Source organism: Rhinatrema bivittatum, chromosome 12 (assembly GCF_901001135.1).
Source record: "Rhinatrema bivittatum chromosome 12, aRhiBiv1.1, whole genome shotgun sequence".
Taxonomy (NCBI): domain Eukaryota; kingdom Metazoa; phylum Chordata; class Amphibia; order Gymnophiona; family Rhinatrematidae; genus Rhinatrema; species Rhinatrema bivittatum.
The window spans coordinates 15,517,741-15,537,292 of NC_042626.1; the positions used below are offsets into that span (position 1 = coordinate 15,517,741).

A 19,552-nucleotide genomic window follows, 5' to 3' on the forward strand; every position below is an offset into this window, starting at 1 on the left:
AGGCTCCCTTTCTTCAGAGGTTGCTTACATTTGTAGTCAGTGAGGCACTCAGGGTGCAAGAGTGGCCTTGTAATTAGAGAACTGGGCTGGGAATCAAGGTAGCCAAAGGTTCAATCCTGCTTCTCCCACTGACACTCCTTATGATCACTTTATCTCCCATTGCCTCAGATGAGCACATGAAGGATAACATTCTGATTTAGCAAACAGCTCAAAGCCTGCTTATGTCAAACAGCTTATAAATTAGTTAAATCATTGTTCTTACTATTTAATGTCTGTGAATGTTTTGTTGTAATCCACATTCGACAAGTTATCATGGAAAGGGTGAATAAAATGATTTTTAAATTAAAAAAAAAAAAAAGAACTTTCAAACAACTCTACATGGCTCCATATACAGGCATACATGGGCACATGGAGACCTACCATAAAATAATCTGCAGATGTCTGGTCCGCTCATTTTATAAAATACACATACAATATATCCGTCCCCCAATATACACGCATATGTTTCAGCCCATGCAAATATTTGCGATGCAATGAAAGTGCGTACTCTCTCTACCTGTTTTACAAACATATACAATTTTATACACAAAATAAAAAAAAATAGAACTTGTTCACATAAAACCCTGATTTCCATGCAGAAGCAGGTATATTTTAAAATATGTACACATACTTGAAATCAGCAGTTTGCAGTTACCTGCACCAGTTCACAAAGACCCTCCTAGTACTTCACCCTGGCCTCCCACCCCAAAAAGGCAGATAATAGATGAGTCTGATATCAATTAACAGGTGTAAAATTGCATGAATAAGTTGCCTAATGTATTCACATAAATCTCTTGGCCCTGCTCCAGAACTCCCTTAGGCTGTCCCTTCTTGATGCAGGTAAATGAATGCGAGAAACCGAAGATATGCACGTCTTTAATAGGTGCCCATAACTATATGCAAAGCTGGTGCTCCAACACAACTTTACTGAAGATTTGGAGTAAAGATTAAAATGTGGCCTTCTGCACAAATTCCTTGTAGGTGATCCCCACAGAACAAGTAACACGGGTAAAGTAGGCAAATCTGTTCTTCTTGCAACTCTTAAATCAGTCCTCTGGCTCCCTTCTTATTCAGGACTAGAATTATGAAGGCTCCCTGGCTTACTATAAATAGTGGAGTTGTAGGGCAGCTGCAGCTTTTTAGTTAAATCAAATGACTAGAAGGTTCCATGAGTCTTATTAGGTTGAAAAACAAAAAGTGATGAACAATTCCCATCCAGCCATGGAATCTTTTGCTATGAGTCAACATCTTGTATGATCTTTCATTAACATTCTTCATTTGATAGACATCCCTTTCACTTCAAACCCAGCAATATCTCAGTTATGGGGAAAAAAAACAACCCACACAAATTTGCTAGAAGTGATTTCTTCTGTGTAGCTCAGATTACAATAGGAAGCACGTGTGGTTAGGAGAACACTGTGTCAACCCTAATGCATCCACCATGCTAACATCTGTGTTTACTGGACTTGTGTGGCTGGAACTTGCACATGGAGACCAGTGGACAGGGAGCTTGTCTCTAGGAGAACAGTATTGATTTATATAGGTAAGGAAGTTGGATAGATATGCCCCGTATACCATTGCTGTTTGCCCCCCACACACAGTGATGGCGCTCAGGCCACAGCACTGTGAAGTGGCACAGGGGATATGGGTTCAGATTTTGTATCCATCAGGGTTAGTAAGGCACACCATGTAGGTGTTGTATATATGCCCAGAGAAGGAGAAAAGACAGCTATTGCTATTGTATCAGCCCCTAGCAGCAAAGGAGCAGCACTAGGGAGGGGTCCTGACTGAACAAGGTGCCCCCTCCAAATCTCAGGTCTGGTAAGGGGCCCTTGAGCTGTCTTGGCATGCAAAGAGCAGAGGGAAGAAGAAAAAAAAAGAGACAGGAAATGTACGACTGTGTACACACAGTACTTTCAAACATTCCTCGCTTTCACAGAGAGTGAACTGTGAGGATTTAAACAGTATTAAGACCTGTAGCTACTTTCATTTCTAATGGAGGACCATTCTATATAATTTGGTGCAAGTGTGTTAAAAAGACACCCAACACTATTTTATTGGTGATGAGTGTTTTATGGAATTGGAAGGAATGATAAATAATGAAATGTACATTTAATACATCAGTTTTTTGCTATTTCCCCCCTGTAACATCTTTAAAAAGGCAACAGAAGACCACGGGATAATGAATTACTTTACTGTAATTACTTTACATTGATTTCAACTTCATTAGCTTACAGAAATAAGTTATGGTGGGTTCTGTCACTGATTCATTGAGCTATGCACATGGAAGGTGCTGAAATCATTCTTCACACGATCTGACAGTGCATTGTCTGTCCCTTAAAAAAAAACTGTCCACATGGGAGGTGCTGAAACCACACCTGCACCATATATCAGGCAATAAACAGGCTGGGAGCTATTATATTTGTTTGTTGAGGTTTATCAGAGCTGAATTTGACAGCTGCAGCAAATATAGTCCGCGTGACATTTGCAATTTTATAAACAAAGATTTTATTATAAAGAGAACCAGACAGAGTTTCAAGACCGGTGTATTTACAGTGTTGTATCTGGATAAGTGATGTCCTCTTTCAACTGAAACTATGATTGGAATATGCCGAGGATCTGTGGAACTGGGCAAACTAATATGGTGAAATCATGCCAGGAAAAAATCCAAGCACTACATCTTTATCTTTATTAGTATTTCTATACTGCTCTCTGCCATGGCTCAGAGCGGTTTATATAAAAACATTCATATTGATAAAACTAATAACACAAAAACCATAAACACAGTATCCAGAAGAAATTATAAAAATAGCACAGTAAGTAAAACTCTGTGAGATGCTTAGAACACAAATTAGTCTAAAATTCAACACAACTCCAAACAGGTGTGTTTTCAGCATTTTCTTAAAATATGTTGTACAATGGGTATGATGCAATTCTTGAGGAAGTGAACTCCAAAGAGCTGGCACAGTGATAGAGAAAGCCTACTCCCATTTTTCAGTCAGATGAGCATAAAGCATTGAAGAAACATCAAGTAACCCTCTCTCATGAGACTGCAAAGCCCGAGGGGGATTGTACATACGTAAGAGGTCATTAGCCCAAAGCAAATAGTCCAACGCCAAAAGATTGCAAGTCAATAGTTCCACTTTATAAAGAATTCTTTCAGGAACTGGGATTGTATGAGTACCAGCGAGATATGTTCCTGCATAGAGTGCCAGTTATCAATCTTGCACCAGTGTTCTGTAATAGCTGTAATGCCTTTATTACTGATGACATAAGACCAATGCAGAGTGCATTGCAGAAGTCAATCAATGACAGTATCAATGCTTGAACCACAGACCTAAACTCAGCTGCTGGTATAAAGAAGCTTAAGGTTGCACAAAGTGCACAATTAAAAAAAACCCTGCCTGGACAACTGTTTTAATTTGATTATGAAAGATCAGTACAGAATCAATCTGAACACCTAAACTGTTTATGAAGGATGCGATGGGAAGAATGACATCATCAATCTGAATTGATGGACTAAAATAACTTAGGTTGCCCCAATGTATAGCAAGAACAGATACAAGTTGGAAAGTCCCATCCCAAGAGGGCAGAATCTCTAAATAAATTGTATGTCATCAGCATACAACCCATAGCTGGAACAAAGTCCAGCCAGGAGTCTGCACACTGGGGCCATATGGATATTAAAAATCAATGCCAAAAGCTCCCTACAGTATTGGCTATGCTAGTCTCATGTACCCTATACAACAGAATCTGCTGATCTACCATGTCGAATGTGACTGAGATGCTGAGCATAACTAAAATGTATTTTTTACCTGCATCGAGACCCTGCCTCAGGGTATCTATCAGCAAGTCAAGAAGAATCTCAATATTGAGCTATGCCCTAAAACTGAATTGAAAAGGATCAGACAGCTGATAGTTGTCTAAAAAGTCAATACATTGTTGTAATACTACAGATTCCAGAACCTTAGCTACCAATGGAATGTAATTCAGTACATCTGAGGGATCCAGTTCTAGCTTTTTCAGCAGTGGCCAAACTGAAGCTTGCTTTAGGGTACTGAGAACCAAACCTTCATAAAGTGACAGATTTATTAACATCATGATTGAAGAAAGAATGATCTATTTCATCATTTTAAGGATGCCAACACTGCATGGATTTAGTGGGCAGGATTTATTGCTGTGATGATGTTAGTAATTTCAAATTTTGTAACTAGTTCATCTTCTAAGTACCATTCAGTGACCTGTGAGAAACCAACTGTAACTATCGATTGTATAATTTTCTCATCCTGTTTATAATTTGTTAACTTGTGAGCCAGGGCTAATAAGGTGTGAGGATTATTACCCACAGCATGGTCTCTTACAATAAAAATGATTTTTTTCTGCTATTTGGCATTTATACTTTGCTAGACTGATCATATGCTCTAACAGCATTTCGATGGACTTGATTTTTTAGCAGGCACATTCTTGTTTTTGAAGCAGACAGCATAGAGATCAAATCTCAGAGAGCAATGGCTTTCTCCTATAATGCTGAAATTTATAGGTTTGAATAGGGGTAGCCTTATCCAGAGCTCTATTTAACACTGACGCCGAACTATTGATAGTTGCTTCAGAGTTTTCTGGGCTAAAACTTAAAAGTTTAGATGACAAAATCTCTCTAAGGGGGTCATTTATCAAAATGCGATAAGGGCTTATCGCATGTGAAAAGGTATTTAATGCGTGCGATAGCACCATATCGTATGGTGCGATGCAAATTCAGAAAATAGGAAGGAGAGAGAGAGAGAGAGAGAGAGAGAGACTGGCCATAATGTCATCCCCATAGGTAGGTATTTGAATCCCTATGGTAGGCCCACCTAGTAACTCGAGGTGGGGTTTAGGTATGAGTGTAGAGGGTTAGGGGCCACTTTGTATGTGTCACATAGAATGTCAAACAGTACAGTGGTCTCTTGTGAAGATTTGATAACCTTCGGAGTGAGGAAACTCACTCCAAGATGAGATTTGGGCAATGTTCTCTCAACCTAGCTTGATGGACTCTCTACCGCAAATTCAGATAATGTTATCGCAATGTGCACTAACTTAGCTCTTCGCATAGGTAATTAGTGCAAATTGCGATAAACTGAATTTTTGCATAAACCACGCCCCTTTTGCTATCGCATGCGGTACTTACCGCATTTTGATAAATCCAGGCCTAAGTTGGTCAAATTCAAAGTTAGATCTTTTCCTCACGTGTGTCACAGCTGAGGATATACAAGGCAGTTGAGTGGCTGATGGAGAGTTAAACAAAATAAGGAAGTGATCAGACTACAGTACAGGTTTGATCACCACGAAAGGAGATCAGGTAAAAAAATAAGGAAGCGTGATAAACACAAGATCCAGAATATGCCTGTGCCTATGGACTGGTAGAAGTATGATTTGTTTCCAATGTAGAGAAGCAATACCTTCCAAGAACCATTCATAACTTCCAGATAGTGGAGTCTCATTAACATGTAAATTGAAATCTCCCAAGATTAAGGTGTTATTCAGATTTGCACTGGCTCTTAATAATTGCTCAAAAAGAGAGAGCAGTTCATATTTAGCAGACAGGAGGGAGAGTAAACCAGGCAAATATTAAGTTCTTTGGATGCCAGTATCACATAAAAGCAATGACGAGCTATGAACTACAATTGATATTTTGTTATCTTTGTGGAGATAGCACGGGAAACCATCTCCAATTCATAATGCATAGCCTGCAGGCATTCATAATGAACTTCCAAAAGGAAGTGGAAAAAGATAACCCTTACAATTGAATATATAGCCAGAAGGGAATGAGGTGTACAAAGTTCAAAAGAGTACGTGTCCACTCACTGGGAGTGAGAAAAAAGTTACAATAATCCTGAACAGGTTCTGGTAAGATGGCAGACTATAAATCTTGTAAAAAGTAAATCATAATCAAGCAGTCCAAATGATATCAAACATGATTAGCAAACGTTGATCCCCCGAGATGACAGTTTGCTATGTGTTAAATCCTCCAGTATACCATTACTTTTCCCTCTTGATGCAGCATTATTGTAAAAACACGGTCATGTCAAGAAAACAGACTTCTGCTGATCACATTCGATTTAATTTAAACTGCTTAACTATGAATATTGTGACTGCCTCACTCCCAGGGTGTGGATATATATTTTGATTAATTTAACATGTCTTTGTAGTAGATTTGTACATTGTTTTAATTATGATTTAACCATATTATGTAATGTTTTAACTTCATTGTAAACCGCCAAGTTTGTACACCAGATTGACGGTATATAAATAAAATAAATATTCATAATGAACTGACAAACACTCCCTTCATAGTTTGAAGCTGCAATAGTACTCTTCCTTCCCCTGAACATAATTAAATCATTTTCTATCCATTCATAGTCTCAGCCACCAATACAAAAAGGGCTCATCACCAACATGTGAGATGCTATGCAATTGTACTGATGAATTACAGATGATATCTGCATTTTACAGTATATTTCATTCTAACATCCTTCTGACTGCAAGAGAACTATTTTGGCTAATGTTGTCTTCATGCATTAGTGTAGATCAACACAAACAAATCCCAAATGTTCATTCCCAAAAAAGGCCCAGGCTTGCCTTGAGACTCTTCTCAGAAACACCAAGAAAGAACTATTTTACATACATTCAGTGCTTTCTAGCACATAATTTAATGTGGCATCTTGTCAATATGGGGAGCAGTCTCCATTGTGCACCTTCAGCAGTAAAGCCACAATCCTTTCCTGTTCTTATATATTCAACTGCTACTTACTGAACCTCAGTACAAGACCACTAAAATAGCAGTCTTGTACTGAGGTTCTTGATCACTGTTTGCTTTCTTTAAAATTATGCAACAGATATACACAATGGCAAAATACATTTATTTCAATGAACATATACAGAAGCAAGACTGTGGGCCCGATTTACCAAGAATTTTCTTCCATTCTGTGTAGGTGGAAAAATGCTTTGTTAAGCAGGCCACATCATCAATAGAAAACAAAATGATGCCATTCATCAATTGAATCATATGTTAATGTTTCATCATAAACTAATTGTCTAATACCACTTTCTATAATATGAGAAAGCAGCATACACATCTGGAGGATGTAAATGGCGCATGAAAATTTACTGCTGTATTGTATAACCTGCACACAAATGATATGTGCAGGTTATAAAATTCGAGTGCACATGCACGTGAAAACCGTGAGCCGCACAATATTCACCCAGTGCATCCGCAGCTCATATAGACCCTCATAGCTTTTCAACCTGAAGTCCTCCCATTTCACCCAGACTCCCCACCCAATCACTTTTAAGATGTTTACAGTCACTTACACCAGATATTAAGCAAAAGTAAATATATGCAAGTAAAAGACTTAAGCATGTCACTTCTGTAGGCTGTAAAATAGCAACTTTTGCATGCAAATGTTGACCCCTTTCCCTGGAAGGGCTCTGGCTCCCCCCTCCCCCTTTTTAACACATGCAAAGTTACTCATGGTCTATGATTTACATGTGTATGTTGCACTTTTTAAAATAACCAATTTTTAAATGAGTAATGCAAATGTGGACCAAGATTGTGTGATAGCATCTGGGGGAACCTCATACGAATGCCTTCAATAGGCTGATGATGCCTTGCGGGCTAATACGACTTCAACCCCACAGCTGTGGATGTTGAATGTGTCATAATCATTGGTACCCCCAGAGCGTATGATGCTTTTGTCATTTATCAAGTTATCACTTGTAGCAGGTAATGTTCACTGTTATAACGCCAAGATCAAAATATTTTCATGCTGACTGTATATCAGTCCCGACACTGCAATGTTTCGAAAATTAATCCTTCATCAGGGAATCACTTACAAGCATGATGTCGGTACACAGATCTCGGCACTGTCTTAAGAACTTAGGGCCTTATTTACCAAGGCTATCGCAGGCTTGCGCTGTTAGCACCATGCACCATTGTCTGAAAATCCACCTCATTCTGTCAACCGTACTATTTTACATAAGGGTATGTGGAAATAAGTTGTGGATGAGTTTTAAACTTAGAATGACTTTTCCTTTTATTGAAAACCTCTCTTTTTAATCCTTGGTAAAGAAATTCAGTGCAGATTGTACTTCATGCAATAATTATAATTCTAAGATTATATAATTATATAATTAGCAGCAGCAGGAAAAAACATTCATGGAAAATAATAAATTCCATCTCATTTTAGGTAGTCCCTCACAAAACATGCCACAGGTTTCCACTGAATTTTTTTTAAAGACCGCTTCATTATTTGTTCCAACTGTAGAACAGACTAAGTGGACTCAAAAAATTGTATCAAAGATGTCAACACATACACATTTGAAATCAAGGTTAGAAAGTTGGTCTAAAAGAATTATTCTAGTTTCTAATAAGACATTTATTTCCCTGAAAATGCATAGGTAAAAATATACTCTGTACACTTTTAAGACACAGCAACAGTTTCTTTGGACCTGTCCACCTGGAAAGTGCTGAAATCATTACGCTTTGGTACTAACACATATGGAAAATATGGAAATAAAGTTTCCAGAGTTTACTGGTGATATTAAATCTTTAGAATCTCTTAAAATATCTGTAGAGAGTGAACAATATTTATTTTGGAGAAATGCTATTATGTAAAAACAGGCTTCTTTCATTTAGGATTACAGCACCATGTTTAGCTAACAGATTTGACAGCACTTTTATTTTCAATTTTTTTCTGGTTTATCAGTATTTATTGCAAAGAGAACAAAAGTAATATATACCCAGAAAAATGGTGAGTTATTTTTTCCACCAATTTCTCCTGTTTTTGTTGCAATAAACAGTGATAAATTCCCAGGATAAATACAATAGTAAAAAAAAAGATTAAGGTATTTATACAATTTTATAAAACCATTTTCCTCCTTCCCACTAACTCCAGGATAGCCATCTAGGATGGTGATGCATGTCCATTGCAAAGTTAAGGGTTTGGAGGAATATGTCTATGACCAATTCCTTTAGTGCTCCTCATCTTCCAAGCAGGACTTGTCCCTTCTAATCTCTTCCAGACCAAGAGGCCAAAATTTGAGCCTTTATCCCACCAGATAAAAAGACCTAAATGCAGGTCTCCTGTATTGCAGAATGGCAGGACTGGTGCAGAAGGTTTATTTTATTATTCATTTCTGTGTGTCCCTAAACTCAATTTTGAAGAGATATCAAAACCAAAAGAAACAATAACATCCTCATTGTGCACATATAACTCTCCCTCAATCACCACCTCCTATATCCTGCAAAAGAAGTCAACCAGAAATATGAATATTAATAATGGGATTTACGGAGAAACAGATTTTCTGTAATAAATCAAGATTGATGAAGTTGAAATAATGATTAATTTTGACACTTCAATTGCTAGTTAGTTTCATGTTACACAAAATTATTGTTTATTTCAGGGGAATACTCAAATATCTTTCCTTCAAGAGAGAAATCAAGATAATTTATGGTACACTCAAAGAGTTTGGTCATAAGGCTCTACAGTGTTTAACTAATTTTATGTGAAAACAAGGCCAGCTAGTTCACCACCTTCTATGGCTTTCATACTACATTTGCCCCAGTTGGTTAACCAGGATGGACCAGTGTCAAATGTTTTATGCACCAGTCAAGCCATTCCATCACATCATATATTGAGCCAATATTTGAGAGAAACAATCCATTAGTTTGGTCAACGCTAGATTTTCCAGTAAATAAGTCAGTGTACATATTAACACTACATGTTTATGTTAGAGTCTAGTACTGTAAAACCATTCTGGCTGATGAACATCAAGCTGTAATCTTTCCACTTTGTATGATGTATCATGACCAACAGTAAACAGGTCTAGTCTTGTCTCCCTCTGATGTACAATGGAGGAAGAACATGGCTATATTGTTCTCAGTAAAGTTGTTTGATTGTATCAGAGACCAATAAAAGTAGTTATGTTTCTTGTGATCATTGGGGGAAAAATAATCTGCCACTTCCTATGCATTCACAGTAGAATTTAGGCATGCTGGCATGTATGTCATCTCTTGATGTACCCATACGAATTTGACTTTAAGCCCTACCTTTTGTTAACTGTAGCCCAAGGGTCCTTCCACACGCCACACTTTATCCAAACCAAATTAAACCTAAAACAAAAATTAAATAAAAGCAAATTGTTAAATTCCTCAAGGCATTAGTTTTAAAAATGCTGATCTAACATACAAAGGACATATTCCAGTACAAAGATATATCCAGAATCCTCATGTGCTGATCTGGAGCACTTATGTACTTAGAATGGCTTTAGTTATATATTATATTTGTACTTTGCGTTATCAGGACACAGAAATGTATCGCAGGACAATAATCACATTACTACTTACTGCATTTGGTCTACTAGGAGTAACAGGGAAATGTAGAGGTGGAATCAATTTGTACAGACTGCAGATAAATATTGACAAATTCAAAAACATAGCTTTTCTATCTTTTTTCAATGATATGTTTCAAAGGTGTTCATGTTTGTGGAAGCTGAAAGGATCTAGACAATTCCTCTATAGTGGATTCAGTGCTTCCCTACATGCCTCCAAACAAAGCCTTTGAAGGCCTTTTTATTAAATGATATCACTTAATTATACTGTGCATATTAATACCAGACATTTTAGGGCAGAAGGCTCAAACTGCACTGTCTGCATGATTCATCATTCTGGCAGGCTTAAAAACTTTACAGTGAAGTACACATCTGTTTAGTTTACTACTTAAAAATCTTTTTCTTTTATACACATTCTGTCATTTCACTTCTGACAATAGAATATGGAAGTTCACGATTTTATTTTTACCATAACCAATATTAGATAAGTTAGCTGACATCATTAAGCAGTGTCTGATTGACTAAAGACATCAGCTTGAGAAGGAATGATCCCTGTACTTTGTTTTCCACCCTCACTAGGAATTAAGGAAGAGAAGTTAACCAATTAGCTGCCCATCTGGCATGACTGAGAAAGGAAAGGGAGGATACGTCAAAAAAGGTTCACACTAAAATACTGTATGAAGGCTGGAGCTTTGTCCTTTGGCATTTTCTGGTAAATATGGTCTGTGAAGAAAAGGTCTGGGTTGGGTTAGTGGTTCCCAAACTGGTCCTCAAGACTCCACAAGCCAGCTAGCTTTTCAAGATATCCAAAATGAATATGGGACTATATACATACATTGTAGACCCAGTAGATGCAAATTTGTCTCATGCATACTCATTGTAGATATCCTGAAAATCCAGCTGGCTGTGGGATACCTAAACCAGGCTTAGGAACCACTGGAAGACCCAACACTCAGTCCTCTTTTTTTCTGTTCCACTAAGCCCTTGCCCTGGGACTCTGTCTCCTCAATGCACCTGGAGCCAAAATGCATGGCAGTTTTCCCAATTGACAGTTTTCAACACCATATAGGGAACAATGACTATTTTCCCATGAGCTGTGCTGAGCACACTGTAGTACATATTTATTATTTAGTGCTTTTTTACAGCCCTGTCATGGTGCCATCAATCTTCTGTTGCTGCCGTAGAGCTGAGACCTGCTCCTTGGCATTCAGATAGATTTATCCTCCATCTGTAGACTGAACTTCAGTTCCAGCCCAAGTGCAGAGGAACGGATTCTTAAAGAAGCCACTCATCCCAGCCAAAAATGAAAAGCTCACAATCCACAGTGTGTGAGTGTGTGTGTAGATATTTCAGTGTGCTTTGCTAAAAAGTGTTTTGTTCCTTCAATATTGTTGTTTTCTCTCTAAGATCAAGTTTTCCCACCTCATTTCAGTTCACCTAACCTAACCCAACCCAACTTATTCCAACCAATAGCGATTCAAAACAGAATCATCTGTGCATTGACCTGAACCACGGGGCCAACCCAGAATGGAACTTTTACATAGAATCCAACCATCACAAAAGCAGCTTTCAGAATGGCAGAGACAAAATGCCTTGTTGTGTTAATCACTCCAAAAGATGCTGCTCTTCTTTACAGATCAACAAGGAATCGATTGGTGTGAAACATGTAGAGGAGTATGTTCATATTTTAGTAGTGGTTAATTCAACTTGGGTCACAAAGTTTCCTGTGGAGAGGAGTTCTGCTTAGCACAGAATAGCGTAGGTGTCCAAACTTGGTCCTCAAGACCAGCAACCAGACTTTGGTTTTCTAGATAGCCACAATGAACATTCATGACCCATAATTGCAAACAGAGCTAATTGCCAGGTTATCCTGGAAAAATCAAGAGAGATCTGGTTGAGAGTCCCCAAAGTCCACATTTTGGGAACAGCTGACCTTGATATTGATTCAAACCATGCACTGTGTATTTTACACCTGCATTTAAGTGTTCTGGACAGAAATGATCCCAAACACAATGGTGAATATGAAAGGAAAAGGAAGATGTGATCTGTGGGTAGGGAGAAAGTAATGTTTTAGAAAAAGGGCATTAAAATCCGTCCTGTATTTTACTTGAATATTCTAGGCTTTGCAGTTTTCCTTTTGTCAGTAGATGAAAGACTACATATCCCATAAATTATTGAACATAAGAGTTTAAAACTCAACTGGCTCAATTAATCTGATGGCTTGGAGCTTGATGATATCTTTACTATGGTGGTCGGTAGTTGTTCAGACCCTCCAAAAGGGAACAGGGGAATTGTAGCATTAGTAGTGACTTGGACGCTTTCTTAAAGAGAGACAACTGGGCCGTAGGGCATTAATCACAGGGAGGAGGAAGGGAAAAGATTCTTCCTAAATTACAGATGGACGAACTGGGGCACAGGCACAAAAAAGGAGGGCAACTGGGTACTTGCCAGGTTCTTATGGCCTGGATTGGCAACTGTTGGAAACAGGATGCTGGGCTTGATGGACCCTTGGTCTGACCCAGCATGGCATGTTCTTATGTTCTTATAACTGTACACATTGGGGTAAAGTCTGCAGGTAACTTTTACACACAGACTTTATCCCTTCCCAGTGAATCCCAGTGAATGAATACCGCCTTTTTCAACTCTTCCATAATTCTACTTAGTTAAGTGATACCTGTACATTAGTCATCTGTACATAGTCTCCCTCTATTCTATTTTATTTTCTCCCTTTACTTCTTTTAACTATGCCTTTCTCCCCTTCCCCTCCTCATCCCCCTTTCCCACCCCCCTCCCTCCCTCCCCTCGCCCTGCCCCCCAGCCTACCTTCCCCCTCCTCTCCCTCCCCTACTCTCCCTTAAATCTCTACTCCTTGGTTCATTGTTTTATTGTTTATTTTGTTTTACTTTGTTTTGTTTTTGTTTTTGATTTTTGTTAGTAATATTATATTGTTTTAATGTTACATTGTTTTACTGTATCTCCCACCTGAGTTCATTGTAAACCGGCATGATGTGCTTCACGAATGTCAGTAAATAAAAGTTAATAAATAAATAAATAAATAAGTTTGCTTTGAAATTTTGTACAGAAGTGTCAGAGTGTATACACAATTTGTTATGCAAAACAATTTATATCCTATGAAGAGGATGTGTATGGTTTATGAGGGTAAATTTACAACTCATTTTTTAAAAATAAATATGAGTAAGCTGCACACCCAGGAACATCTCTCTGCAGTTTGCATAAAAGTCACGCACTGAGCCCCCCCCCCCCCCCCCCCCCCCAGGCTATTTTTATAATTGACATTTATGGGCATGATGCCAGGGTTTAGGCTCATACATGGCTTTGAAAATCAGGTGCATAAAGTGTTAACGATGAACTTGATGCAAGCACCCAGGAGTCCTCCTCCCAGTCCCAAGTACATATCATTCCCAGCTTCCACCACAATGTGGAAGCAGCTGAAAGCAGAGCTAGGAGTATCTGTTTGTAATGCACAGCATGCACCCACTACCGTGCTCTAAGGAGGAGAGATTTCATCAGGGACCCTGAAATCAATACAATACAATTCAATTATTCAGTCTCACTATTTCAGTCCTTAACTAAATATAAAGTCATTTTGGTGACTTCTTGTACACATCAGTGGAACACAATGAAATAAAATCACAAGTTTTGATTTTTAAAAGTAATTTAAGTGTTTTCCCTTTTTCAGTTTTATGGTCTTTTAACTGTTCTTGAACAACAAGAGTGTGTGTTATTTGTATTTAATATTCTTCTGCTCTAGGCCTATACAGTAAATATGCTGAAAAGCCCTGACCTGCATAACTTTCTTCATAAGGGAGTCAGTTGCATCCCATTTAGCATTTTTGTTATCCTTCTCTGAACTTTCTCTAGTTCTGCTATAGCTCCTTTGAGATGGGGTGACCAGTACTGCACACAATGCTGAAGGTGCAGAGGCACCATGGATTGATACAGAGGTAATAGGATATTCTCCATTTCTTTCAAAATCATCCTTAACATTCTATTTGCCTTTTTCCCCTTTTTTTTTTTTTTAAATCTTGACCACATGCTGAACTGAAAGCAACAAATAAACATGGATAACCATCTTGATATGGATTAGAGCTTAGGACCTGTTAATGGTGGGTGCTATCTGAAAGGGGAGATTTTTAAAAAATGCAAACACACACACACCAGTTTCTATCTGGGAGTGAAATGGAAGTCAGAAGGAATAAGATGCATCCCTTATCCAAATTTGCATGGATATCAGTAATAGATGGTAACCAGCACTGATCTGGATCTCACATAGATCTTATCGAAACCATATACCTTTACTGAAGTGAATCCAAGCAGCAATATAATTTAGGAAACACGTAAGTAGATCAGAACCATGATTTCTGTCCCTGGGCAGCTGGCAGTGCCACATCCAGGCTCCTTGTGAAATTATTCATTATTTTCAATTGTTTCTGTTGGTTGCTATTCACACAAAACACTAAACCACTTGAAATATAACTTCACTATTTTTTTAAAGCAAAGAGCTCAGCTTCCAGAAAACATGTACATTGCTTCATAAAAGGGTAAAAGCATACGGGAAGGTTTTCTATTTGGCCACGCGTGTAAAGTCCGGCCTTTACGTGCGTGGCCGGGCTTTGTGCGCGCCTAACCAATCTTCAACAAGGCCCGGCTACACGTGTGAAGGGGCGGGCCAGGGCAGCTCCGTTGTTCGCTCTGCCGGCGCGCACAGCTTTCTTTAGGTCGGGCCCTGAAGTAAGTACTGAAACAAAACAAAGATAAAGGAATAGGTAGGGTTTAGGGGGTGGGGAAGAGAGGAGAGGAGACAGGAAGGGGAAGGGAGGTTAGGTTGGGGGGGGGGGGTAGGCAAGCTCCCTCCCAGCCCGCTCCTTAATTGGGAAGGCTAGGAGGCGTCGCTGTGCGGAAACTGCATAAGTGTGTGTGTCCCCCCCAGCGCGTGCGACCCCCGGATTTTATAACATGCGCGCACATGTGTGCATGCTGGGAAGTGCGCGCTTCTTTTAAAATCTACCCCATAGACAACAAATGCCAGCCTGGACGTAAAAGAAAAAAGGCCAAACAGGGAGCAGCTCAGTAGGGTCACACCTACGACACTCAGCTTCTTGTGATCCAGAAATACTGGTGTAGCAGGGCAGAAGCACCTGAGCAGACAGCAAAAGGCAACTGTTAAACCTCATTTGACTACCGGTCTCGATAGCTACAAAGCCAAGGGATTCTGCCACCAATATCTGGCTTTTAGCAGCAGTTTCCACCGGGAAGGGTCCAAGTTCCTGCAAGGCAGTCGTAGACACATTTCCTGAAATCTGCCTCCACTTACTTTGAGAACATGCAAAGACCCTTCAGAAGGTGGCAAATGGTTTTTGTGAAAAGGTGACAATTATTAACATAGTAATGACGGCAGCTAAAGGCCAAATGGTCCATCCAGTCTGCCCAACAAGTTTCTTATGGAAGTAACTGCCGCTCCGTGCAGGTTACCCCCATGTTTCTTTTAAGGATAGTATCTGTCACTCCATGAAAGAGTCAATGGTGCTCTGTTATGTTTTATTTGGTTTTTAATTTGCATGTATTGATGATTTTATTTTTTACACCACTTCAGGCATACCTATTTATTTGGTATAGGGAGGTGATATAGAAATGTTTTTTAAATAAATAAAATAAAGCTGAGCCAACAGACTACTCCTTGGGGCATAGTATTATTTTGTTGCTTGCTTTTTCGAGTGCTTGTATCTTTTAATGTCTAGTGCTTGTATCTGCAATCCTTTGAGGGCCCATCTGTTACTCACCTAATTAGTTCCTTGGCCTGCTGTCAACATGATCTGAAGCAATGGGCAAGTGAAGGAGATCCACCCACAGAGTACCGATACTCTTCAGCATATCCCGGAGCTGGTTTATGATCTCTCTCCTATCATACTAAGGAATATTTCTTGGCCAGACAGTTCATAGATGGGTTGCCAAAGTAATGCATAAAGGGGCCTAAGCGATAAAGCTTACTGTGCAAGATAAAGGCCTATCGTGTGTGCCTGCTACGCAATAAGGGCTTATTTTGTATACTAAAATAGTAAGCCAACAAAGTTAATGACAACAACAAGTACATGCTAAACTTAGCACAAAACTGCCTGCAAATGAGAGAGTGGAATATGAAAATGAGGCTATAGTAGGCTCATGGCTATGCTTCACCTAATATTTACTAGTGGCCCAATAAAAGTAAAAAAAAAAAATTAACAGCTGCCTCAGACCAAGCATTAAGTTTTGAGCATGCATCCTGCCTCAAGAAATCAACCAGCCTGAAGTGAGGGGGGCCAGTTAGCAGAGGGTGGGGGGAGTTAAGAACATAAGAACATGCCATACCGGGTCAGACCAAGAGTCCATCAAGCCCAGCATCCTGTTTCCAACAGAGGCCAAACCAGGCCATAAGAACCTGGCAAGTACCGAAAAACTAAGTCTATTCCATGTAACCATTGCTAATGACAGTGGCTATTCTCTAAGTGAACTTAATAGCAGGTAATGGACTTCTCCTCCAAGAACTTATCCAATCCTTTTTTAAACACAGCTACACTAACTGCACTAACCACATCCTCTGGCAACAAATTCCAGAGTTTAATTGTGCACTGAGTGAAAAAGAACTTTCTCCGATTAGTTTTAAATGTGCCCCATGCTAACTTCATGGAGTGCCCCCTAGTCTTTCTACTATCCGAAAGGGTAAATAACCGATTCACATCTACCCGTTCTAGACCGCTCATGATTTTAAACACCTCTATCATATCCCCCCTCAGTCGTCTCTTCTCCAAGCGGAAAAGTCCTAACCTCTTTAGTCTTTCCTCATAGGGGAGCTGTTCCATCCCCTTTAACATTTTGGTTGCCCTTCTCTGTACCTTCTCCATCGCAACTATATCTTTTTTGAGATGCGGCGACCAGAATTGTACACAGTATTCAAGGTGCGGTCTCACCATGGAGCGATACAGAGGCATTATGACATTTTCTGTTTTATTCACCATTCCCTTCCTAATAATTCCCAACATTCTGTTTGCTTTTTTGACTGCCGCAGCACACTGAACTGACGATTTCAATGTGTTATCCACTATGACGCCTAGATCTCTTTCTTGGATGGTAGCACCTAATATGGAGCCTAACATTGTGTAACTATAGCATGGGTTATTTTTCCCTATATGCATCACCTTGCACTTATCCACATTAAATTTCATCTGCTATTTCGATGCCCAATTTTCCAGTCTCACAAGGTCTTCCTGCATTTTATCACAATCTGCTTGTGATTAACTACTCTGAACAATTTTGTATCATCTGCAAATTTGATTACCTCACTCGTCGTATTTCTTTCCAGATCATTTATAAATATATTGAAAAGTAAGGGTCCCAATCAGATCCCTGAGGCACTCCACTGCCCACTCCCACTGAGAAAATTGTCCATTTAATCCTACTCTCTGTTTCCTGTCTTTTAGCCAGTTTGTAATCCACGAAAGGACATCGCCACCTATCCCATAACTTTTTACTTTTTCTAGAAGCCTCTCATGAGGAACTTTATCAAATGCCTTCTGAAAATCCAAGTACACTACATCTACCGGTTCACTTTTATCTGCATGTTTATTAACTCCTTCAAAAAAGTGAAGCAGATTTGTGAGGCAAGACTTGCCTTGGGTAAAGCCATGCTGACTTTGTTCCATTAAACCATATATTTCTATATGTTCTGTGATTTTGATATTTAGAACACTTTCCACTATTTTTCCTGGCACTGAAGTCAGGCTAACTGGTCTGTAGTTTCCTGGATCGTCCCTGGAGCCCTTTTTAAATATTGGGGTTACATACATTAGCTATCCTCCAATCTTCAGGTACAATGGATGATTTTAATGATAGGTTACAAATTTTTACTAATAGGTCTGAAATTTCATTTTCGAGTTCCTTCAGAACTCTGGGGTGTATACCATCCGGTCCAGGTGATTTACTACTTTTCAGTTTGTCAATCAGGCCTACCACATCTTCTAGGTTCGCCGTGATCTGATTCAGTCCATCTGAATCATTACCCATGAAAACCTTCTCCAGTACGGGTACCTCCCCAACATCTTCTTCAGTAAACACTGAAGCAAAGAAATCATTTAATCTTTCCGCCATGGCCTTATTTTCTCTAAGTGCCCCTTTAACCCCTCGATCATCTAACGGTGCAACTGACTCCTCACAGGCTTTCTGCTTCGGATATATTTAAAAAGGTTTTTACTGTGAGTTTTTGCCTCTATGGCCAACATCTTTTCAAATTCTCTCTTAGCCTGTCTCACCAATCTCTCCTTAACCCACAGCACATCAACAAACCCCTCTCATACCACTACCAGCTAGTGGGCAGAATTTGGAGTTGAGCCAAGGTGCCAGCCAAAGAGCTCCAGCGTCCCTCTTGTCATGGAAAATTGCAATAGGGTCCCTCCAGAATGGCACAGCACATTCTGAAGGGGGTGGGAGAGAGGGCTTAGTGGCTTGATGGTGCCGAGGTGGTGGTGATGGAATAATGTATTACTAGAGGAGGATTCTTTTCAGTCTTGGAGGAGGGGATGAGAGGTTTGAAATTCCCCTGCTAGCCAGCTCTTTCACTTCACAATGGTTACTACAGGGGATTTTGTGGCAGCTAATATTGATGCTTCACTGTTTGTACTGGAGACCATGCTAATACTATACATATGCTATCAAGGGTGATTTTTAGTAGTCACTTGGTAAAATTTACTGCATAGCCCATTAAGTCCTGTTTTTAGTGTCCACATAAAATTTTTACAGATGCACACATGCTAGAGCCCTTTTATTTTACCATGGGTTTTATTGCATAGGCCTGCATGTGATTAAAATAAAAGAATAGAGTTACAGAAAGGATTTTGTTAATAGAATTGTCTCCGATCATGTAAGAGGTCAATTTTCACTTGCATGGACTTTGAAGTTACAAAGGGCTTTTATATCTGTGGAGCCTGCACCTGCATTTTCTGAAGTGGAACTACACCCAAGATAGCACATGCATGTCGAGTGGAAAATCAAGTCTGCATGTGTATTTTAATTGTCCCTTCCTCCACCATCCCTCTTCCAGGACAATCTCTTTTTCCTCATTGGTAGCTATAAACATCAGTAATACTAAGCAGGCATA

At 39.3% G+C, this 19,552-nt stretch overlaps 1 protein-coding gene across 1 annotated transcript in view; it reads right to left on the reverse strand.

Annotated features, from left to right (window-relative positions):
- The window catches only part of SYT2 (synaptotagmin 2), a 134,566-nt gene that overhangs the window by 87,188 nt on the left and 27,826 nt on the right, over window positions 1–19,552 (reverse strand). Inside the window, exon 2 of the mRNA XM_029573789.1 lies at window positions 10,124–10,186. The gene's annotated coding sequence lies outside the window, so the exon portion shown is untranslated. The remainder of the gene's footprint in view (window positions 1–10,123; window positions 10,187–19,552) is intronic.